Here is a 9369-nt window from a genome sequence, read left to right on the forward strand (position 1 = left end):
GGCCCAGTAGCCCTGTCCTCCCTAATTTCTCAAACATCCTAACACACGCAGCAGCAGCAACTGTAGTCTGGGGGCCAGCACACTGCCCACTGTCACATGCCACCCAACATCAATGTGGGGGCCCAGCTCCAAGACCCTCACCCCAGGGTGGTCTCCTGGGGCTGTAACTGGCTCCAGCCGCCATGGGTTGACTCGAGAAGCCCACTCTCAGGTGAGACTAGCACACGGGGAGTTCATGAGGGCAATCAGCCCTGTGCAGAGCCGGGAGGAAGGCAGGACCAGGCGGAGCGAGGAGATGGGCTGTCACCCAGTCAAGGGCTCAGCCAATCCTACAAGGGGTTTGGGAGCAGGGAGGCCCCAGGGCGGGAGTGGGGGAGGTACAATGGCCTGTATAACCTCCGGTCATCTGTTATGGGAAATGGACACCCGGGAGGGGGCCTGACCTTGGTGAGCTGGCCCCCTAGCCATCCCTTCAAGACTGAGGGTGAGGGCCTTGCCAGCAGCTGTACAGGGAGCCAGGCAGCCTGTTCTCCCCAAAGGGACCTGTGGGAAGCCAGCATCTCTGGTGAAGTCACCCCCGACCACATAGCGCATCCCACAGCTGAGGGAAGGTGAGTTGGCCTACAGCTTCTGTGCCTGGATGGGCCCTGTGGCCACGCCTGGTTTCCACAGGGCAGGGGTGCATGACCCACTTCCAGGGGAATGCTCACTAAGGGGGCACAGTCTGGGGTGATCAGCAGCATGTCTCCCCCTTGTGTCAGTGAAGAAAAGAGAAATGGGTTTCCTGGAATAAGGGGAGCAGCACAGGGAATTGCTTCCTGTGCCCCACAGGACCCCATGGTGGAGGGAACTCTGGGAGGAGAGGTGACAAGGCCCACAGGAGGCTGTGGCCTCAGTGACTACAGTGACGGTGGCTGTGCAGCCAGTCATCCTGGGACACCTGAGCAGGATGCCACATGCCAGGCTGCGGTGGGGCCAGTAGCCCCAGGTCACTGCTCTCAAGACTTGCACCCAACATCCTGACCTGGCCCCACCTCCTCCCCCCAGGTCCTGGGGGGACCATGCAGATGGCGTTGTGTCCTTCCCTTGCTGCAGAGCTGGGAAGGAGAGGAGGTTCGGGACCCACAGTCTGCAGGCTGGTTGGCATCTCACAGCACCTGTCACTGTCCAGGTGTCACTGCTAAAATCTGTCCCCGTGTCCCATCCACCATAGGCCCCCTTCAGGTGCAGCTCTGAGCTCGGGCCCCCATGTCCTGGGAGAGGTCCTCACAGCTCAGCACTGGGCCCAGCCCCAGGGGTCAGCTGCACTTCCATCCACTCCTGTCCCTCTCTGGCCATTTCCCTCCAAAGCACCAGTCATCCCTGGAGACCTTAGGGCCAGAGCCGTGGGGGCATAGTTCTTCTCGGGCCCCCCAGGACCATGGTGGATTGGAGCCATGCACAGAATGGACACTGAGTTTTCCCCTCCCAGACACCCACGGAAAACTGCCCAGGGGAGGCCGGCTGGCCAGAGGGACACAACCACAAGGGGGGCGGCAAAGAGCAAAGGCTGCTGCTCCTGGGGGTCCTGACCCTCCCCCAGATCCTGGCTCCACGTTTTGCCTTTACATTTGTTCAAACATTTAATGAAACCTGAAATTTTTTAAATGACATTGCTGTCAGAAATGGAAATCCGCTATCATGTCTCATAAGCAGAAAACTGACATGAAATTATGGAAAGTAGAAACAAAGTGGAATCACGTGGTTTCACGGGCAGATTGGGGGTTAGGGGCCTCCTCCAGCTGGGTGCATAACTGATGGGGGGGTGGGGGAGAGAAATCCTGCCTCTGTTCAGGGAGGAAACCCCTGTCCCCTCTGGGCTGCAGCCTCCTGGCCGCAGATGGAGGGCAGGCAGGCCACAGGCGAGGCGCACAGGAGCCCCAGACGCCAGGTGCCGTGGGCCGTCAGCATGGCTCTCCAGCTCTCTGAGCCTGGGCTGCTCTGCCTCAAAACGAGGGGCGATGTTGGCCCCTGGGGCGTGGGAGGTGAGATGAGAGCTTGGTCCCGCCTGGCACGGTTGTGCTGGGAGCACAGGGGCCTCCAGGTTCAGCAGGGTGATGCCTGAACCCCCAAAGTCAGCAGGCTCTTACTGAACTCAGGGTACTGGGTTATATAAGTCACCTTGGTCAGCTGGCTTTGGTGTTTTGGAGTTCCTGTCCTCCAGGAGGTGACTTCCTGCAGGGAGAGAATAAACAAATAAATAATACACTTTGGATGAGTCTAGGAAGAAACAGAAAAGGATAATGAAGCATGTTGGGGTGAAATTTGTTCTTCAGCTAAGATTTGGGGGACAGAAGGCAGGAACCTGCTGGGTGTCCCTACAAACTTGGGCCTGGAGACCTGGAGCCTAGCACCTGGGAATGGGAGGCTGGACCCCCCCAGGACCAAATCGGCCCCTGAGGGCCCCCTCCACCAGCACATCCTGGGTCAAACCTCACTCAGCAGGAGGCTGGAGGCTGAGGAGGGGCCAGCAGACCTTGGGGGGATGTGGGGCACATGTATCTCTATGTGTCCTGGTGGCGTGCTGCGGGGGTCTCCCAGCTCAGTCCTTGCAGCAGCGTATGTGAGCCCCACCGAGCAGCCTCCCTGAGCTCAGTGTGCCTGGGCTGTTAATCTTTGCTAATCTTCTGTCTAGGTAATAGGATCTCAGTGTGGTGTTTTTTGTTTTGGTTTTGTTTTGTTGTTCTGTTGGGGTTTTTTTTTGAGATGTCATTAATTTTGCACATTTTAAATTTTGGGGGTGGGGATAATTTTGTTTATTTATTTAACAGAGACACTGGGGGATTGAACCCAGGACCTCATGTATGCTAAGCACATGTTCTACCACTGAGCTGTATGCTCCCCCACCTCAGTGTAGTTTTAATTCACATTTTCACTAGTTGATTTTTAACTGCGGGGGAAAAAAAAGATGAAATTTCTGTTACAAGTCAGAGTCATTACAGAAGAAATGAGAGAGTGGAAGAAGGGGGCAGTGGTCCTGAAAGCAGGCTGTGCCCCTTGTAGAGGGTTCTGTAGGGAGTTCATCTGGTCTCTTCTTGGGGAGAGGCTGGACCCCCACAAAGCCTGCAGATGCTCTTCTGTAATTGTCAGGTTGGAACTTTCTGTCGGAAGAGCATCCCCGTGGGCTGCCAGAGTCAGACAGGCCCTGGCTTGGTGGGATCATCCAAGGAAGCTGTCGCAGCTTGGAGGACACGCGTGGACATGGGCCAGCCAGGGAGAGAGCCCTAGTGCAGACTGAGGGCCTCAGCCGGTAAGACTGTATCCATATCACCAGCTGGCATGACTGTATCCACATCACCAGCCGGTAAGACTGTATCCATATCACCAGCAAATAAGACTGTATCCATATCACCAGCCGGTAAGACTGTATCCATATCACCAGCTGGTAAGACTGTGTCCATATCACCAGCAAATAAGACGGTATCCATATCACCAGCTGGTAAGACTGTATCCATATCACCAGCTGGTAAGACTGTATCCATATCACTTGTAATACATGTACCTCACAATGAAGCTGTTCACCACAGTGGAAACTGTGGGACCTGGACATCCTGTACACAATTTTTCTGTAAACTTAAAAATGTTCTGTAAGATTAAGATCTATTTTAAATTTCTTGTAATTAATTGTGGTGGGGGAGAAGGTCTAGGAAGGACTCAAGACAAACAGGGAGAGCTGAGGGAGGGGCAGGTGGAGGGGTGATGGTGTGAGGCTGGGGGGCTGCAGAACAGAATCAGCCAAGGCAGGTGAGCCATCAGAAGTGGCTGGTGTGAGAGGTAGGAAAGTGAGGACATCTGGCACCCGTGAGGACACCCTGCAAGTCCCAGGGACACAACCACATGTGACAACTACTGCAGGTGAGGGCAGACCAGGGGAGAGGGGATGATTCAGGGCACATGACCCCACTGCCTGCAGGAATCGAGTGTCACAGTGTGTCCCCAGGATAGACGTGCAGGCATGTTATGGATTGGAAGTTAAATAGCACCCAGGGAGCTGGGTGGACCTGTGGGATGGGAGTGGGAAGGACAGGTCTCTTGCTGGAACCTGCATCACACCCACATCAGGTCCCTGGCCACACCTCCTGCTGACTCTCAGGTCAATGACACCCTAGGTACCAGCCTCAGGCACCAGCTTTGGCCAACTCAAGCAGACAAGGGATTTCAGGAAAGGATGCCAGGAGGGCAGCATCCACATGCTGGGAAACAGGTCCTGGTAGACTCCTGGCTCCTTTTCCCAGACTCTGGGTTGGAACAGCATCCCCACAAAATCACATGCACCCAGAACATGGAATGGGATCTTATTGGAATAGGTTTTTGCAGATGTAACAATATAAGGTCAGACTGAACTGGGGGCCCTTAGAAGAGAAGACATAGGTGGAGGCAGAGATTGGGGTGATGTGTTTACGGGACAAAGGATAAGCAGGATTACTGGGAGCCACAAGAAGGGGCCTGGAACAGGTTCTCCCTCAGAGCCTCTGGAAAGAAGCCACCTGCTGGCACCTAGATTTCAGACTTTGGGCCTCCAGAATTGTGAAAAGTACATTTCTGTTCTTTTAAGCCACCCAGTTGGTGGTGCTTTGTCAGGGCAGCCCCAAGAAGGCAGTGAACCAGCCTAAACATAGGATGGCACCCTCCCACCCTGGGAGCAGAATGATGTGTGAGACAGAGGCTGGGGCTCCTGGTGGCAGAGGACAGCCAAGGCCTGGCACTGAAATGGCTCTGGACACTGAGGACGCCAGACAGAGGGCTGAGATGCTCCCTATTTTCTCTGCCATATCAACCAGGTGAAACACAAAATCTTGTGTGATTGTGAACATTTGTCAAAAACTCATCACATTGTAATAGCCTATAATGAAAAAGAATATATATGTATACCTGAACCGCTGTGCTGTATGCTGGAAATTAACACAACATTGTAAACTGACTATACTTCAATAAGACAGAAAAAAAACTCATCATGTTGTACACTGAAAACTGATGAATGTTATTAAATCACACCTCATTAAAGCTACCTTTAAAAAAAGAGAGAGAGAGACTTTACAGAAATTTAAATAAAGCAAGCAGCACTTTGGTGCATGTGGTAGGCAGAAATCTAAAGATCACAACTGTCAGAAGGGAAAAATTTTAAAACACAGGTAATACCAGTATTTGAGTGCACTTGAAGAAATGGGAGCTCTTGGCTCTGAAGTGAGTGGACTCAGTTCCCGGGGCTGCTGTAACAAATGCCAAACTGATGGCTGAAAACAACAGAGATGTATTATTTTCTCTTCGTTTGATTGGTGTGATGACCACATCACTACAGCCTCTGCCTCCGCATTCACATTGACTCCAAGTCCCCAGATGTCTCATATAAAGTATGCAGGGGCTGCAGTTTGGGCCCATGCAGATAGCCCGAGACAAGCCCTTCCTCTCAAGACCTGTAATCACATCATTTGCCATAGAACATAGCGCCTGCTGGATCCAGAGCTTAGGACGTGGTCGTATCTTTGGAGGCCACCATTCAACCCACTGCAGTGGGGTGGCTACAAGCACGGTCATCAGTCTGGAGAACAATTTAGCCGTACTTAATGCAGTGAGACGTGCCTGTGTCCTGGCCCAATGTTTGCCCCCGGGGCAGAGAGCCCAGAGAAGATTCCCCCAAAGAGAATAAGATTATGGATAGTCAGGAAGGGAGCATTATACAGAAGCAGCAGCAGCAAATGAGAAGTTCTCTCAGCAACGTCGCTGGACTCCCAAGGTGTCATGCGGAGTGAGAGGAGGAATCCCCAACTCCAACTCTGGTTGGAGGGAACCTGGCAGAAGAGACCAGAGCAAACACCTGGGGCCTGGCTGGCAGGTGGAGAGGACCTCTTGCCCCAGACGGTGTTGCAGCAGAGTTCCACCAGGGGGCGCAGCACAGAAGGGTGGGAAGGGTTGGGCGATTTAACACCCCCGGAATATAAATCCCAACTGCCCAGAACCCAGACAGAGGAACGGGGCCCTTGGTCTTTCTCTCCGTTTTTTTGTTTTTGTGTTTGTTTGTTTGTTTGTTTGTTTTGAGCAGAGAAAGGTTTATTGCAGGGTTGAGCAAGGAGAATGGGTGGCTCATGCTCAGAAAAACCCGGAACTTTCCTCTGGGTCTTGATCTCACTTCCCTGTGGCAGGTGGTGCTGATATATGAGTAGACCCATCTTTTCTGCCAGCAGACCTTCTGTCTGCCCGACAGGCCTCCCTCCTCCTCCTCCCAATAGCCCAGCAGGCTACCCTGGCTCCCCACTCCCGCCCCTGGCATCACCCCCACAGCAGGCTCCAGGGGCAGGAGGAGTGTTAGAATGCTAGAGGCCAAGTGTGCAGACAAGACCAGCAGCATGCTTCACTACGACCAGTGTCCACAGGAGTCCTGGGTGCAAGGTGGAACTTTGCAGCCAAAGTCCCTGGTCTCTGATTCAACCAACTCAGTGCAGTCATTTCAGTTAGTGACTAGTGAGGGTTCAGCTGATTCATTCATTCATTCATTCATCCTGTAAATACAAACTAATCACCACAGGCCAGGCACTGTTCTGGGCACTGGGAATGAGCAAATAGACAAAATCCCTGCTCTCCCAGAGTGGGATGATCTACTGTGGGAGACTGGAACAAGATTAACAAGAGGGCACCGCCCGGGAACAGTCTTAACTTCAGTTACCTGTGCCTCCAAAATACTGGCAAATGCTGTGGACATTTCACACTCCAGGAACGCCTGCACACAAATGCAAGCGGTCTCTGTAGCCCTTTAGGGGCCTGTCCAAGAAGCTCGAGTTTAAAAGAGCAGTGGGTGGAGCTCACAGCACCTGTCAGTCACGCCCCTGGGAGCCCTAGCAGCACAGCCCCGACCTCCTAGGTGTTAGGAGACCCGTCCCACCTGCGGCCCTGCCTTGGCTATGCCCTACCTGTAGGCCCAGGCGCCCCCGTGTGGCCACGATGAGTAACTTCAGGCCCGACGTTTTAAGCATCTTTTAACAGGCAGCGGGCAGTCAGTGCCAGGTCAGAGCCCCGCCGAGGAGAAACTTGTCCCCATGTCCCATCTGCCACAGCGCACCTGCAGGTGTGGCCCCAGGCTCAGGTCCTAGTGCCGTGGGAGGGGTCCCCACAGCTCAGCACTGAGTCCAGCCCGGGAGGCAGCTGCACTTCCATCCACTCTGGCTCCTCTCTGGCCATTTCCCCCAAAGCACCAATCATCCCTGGAGACCTTGAGGGCAGAACTGTGGGGGCAGAGGGGGTGGGGGGTGGGGCCTGGTACAGAGTGGACGCTTAGTTTGCACTCCCTAGACACCCACAGAAAACTGCCCAAAGGAGTACAGCCAGCCAGCAGGATGTAGCCACCAGGGGACAGCAAAGAGCAAAGACCGCTGTTCCTGGAGGTCCTGACACTCTTCTGGGATCCCTGCTCCACGTTTTGTCTTTAAACTTGTTAAAATGATTAACTAAGACTTGGATTAAAAACAAAAACCGTATAGCACTACAGAAACAGAAGACCAGGTTAACTTCTAATAAACAGAAATACAACACAAGTTAAAACAGTGAAAATGATGTATTGTCAGATTCTATGTCCTGCTGTCCATCAAGGGATGATGGCTCTTCCATCCCAGGACTCGGGGGAAAGAGGACAGAGAGCAGTGAGCCCCAGTTTCCCAGAGAGAACTCTCAGATCCCTCTGGAGCCACTATGGTGGGAAGGGCCTCTCCCCTCCCGGCCAAGCCTTTAAGTCCACATGAAATCCAGCTGGAATGGCGAAAACCAGACCACACAGAGACTCCAGTGATGCTGAGTAGGGTCCTCATCACACCCCCGAATCCACCACTACAGTCCTGCAGAAACCAGATGGATCCTAGTGGGTGCTTGGTAACTTCGACCACACATGCTGGGCTGGTGTCTTACCAGGACAGATCAACTATCCTTTGGCACTGAGAATGAGACTATGGATCTGGTGAATGTGTTCCAGGAAGGAGGGCTGAAGCGTTTACCTGGAGAGGACAGCAGTGCACATGCGTGGTCTTGCCCAAGAGTGTCCAGCTGCCCTGCAGAGCACCCCCTGGTCCATTATGTTAATGACATCATGACAATGGAACTTGGCAAGATACACGCTAGCCAGGGGCATGGCTCATTGGGGGTTTGGGGGTTCAGTGCTTTGGGGGCATGCTGTGACGTCCCTTCCAAGAAAAAGGGCAACTTACAAGATGCACTTCCAGCCACCAACAAAGGGGCACAGAGCCCAGTGGCACCTCTGGCTTCTGGAAGCGTGTGTACTTGCTGGGACTGCGGCTCCAGCTCGGTATCAGGTGCTGACCCACTTATCCTTGGCCATCTCTGAGTGGAGCCCAAAGCAAGGAAAGGCCCTGCGGCTGATCCCGGCTAGTCTAAGCAGCCCTGCTGCCTGGCCCTATGACTTGGTGCTGTGAAGGGCATGATCTTCCCAGGGTCTCACAGAGCAGAGCTGGCACTGGAGCTCTGTGCCCTCTGGCTTGTGGTCTACCCAGACCCCCTGGGCATTCAGCATGCAGGACCGGGGCTGGGGCACAGGCTGGGCTTTCTCCCACCTCACAACCCCCGCCTCACCGCTCAACACCCCTACTCCAGCCAGGAGACCCAGTCAGGTAGTGAAGAGGCCCTCTCATGCCCTTGTCTCAGGATCTGGCTGGTGCAGAACATGCAGAAGACATTTGCCCTCTGCTCCTGCTTCCTCCACCGGCTCCAGGAGCACTGTGCCTTCCCACGAGGAATTGGTAACACATCCTCCTGGCTCTCTGACTTCTGAGCCCTCCTTTCTGAGAACCCCACACCATTCATTCATTCATTCAACGCGCCTCTCCCAAGTTTCTTGGCCTGTGCTGAGCACCATGAGTGTGGGCCTGAATAAACCACCCCGTGCCTCAGGGCTGCTGTGCTGTTGACCCGGATCTGCTTCAGGGTCTCTCCAGCTCCTCTGCATCCTGCCTCCCACCCATCCTCCCCCGAGGGCACCCCTCCTCCTGGACTCTGGGCCTTCTGCTCAGCCTGAGCAGCCCAGCCCACTCTCCCAACACAGACCGCCAGGGGGCACCTCATTAAACAGCAGGCCTTGAAGGCTGGCAGCCAATGGGCTGGACACCTGAAAGGACAGTGGCCGGTAAGACAGGCCTCAGAGCAGTCTGCTCGGCCAGCCCATAACAAAGACCACAGACATTGCCCACAGCTCCGGAGGTGGGAGATCCAGGGTCAGGGTGGCGCCCACGTATGGGCTGGGAGGACACGATTCAGTCCAGAGAAGATGGTGTGAAAGCGCCCCGGCCTCGCACCCTCATTGATCTCAGAGCCTGGGTACCGCCCCTCCCGGCC

Source organism: Vicugna pacos, chromosome 18, assembly GCF_048564905.1.
Source record: "Vicugna pacos chromosome 18, VicPac4, whole genome shotgun sequence".
NCBI classification, from domain to species: domain Eukaryota; kingdom Metazoa; phylum Chordata; class Mammalia; order Artiodactyla; family Camelidae; genus Vicugna; species Vicugna pacos.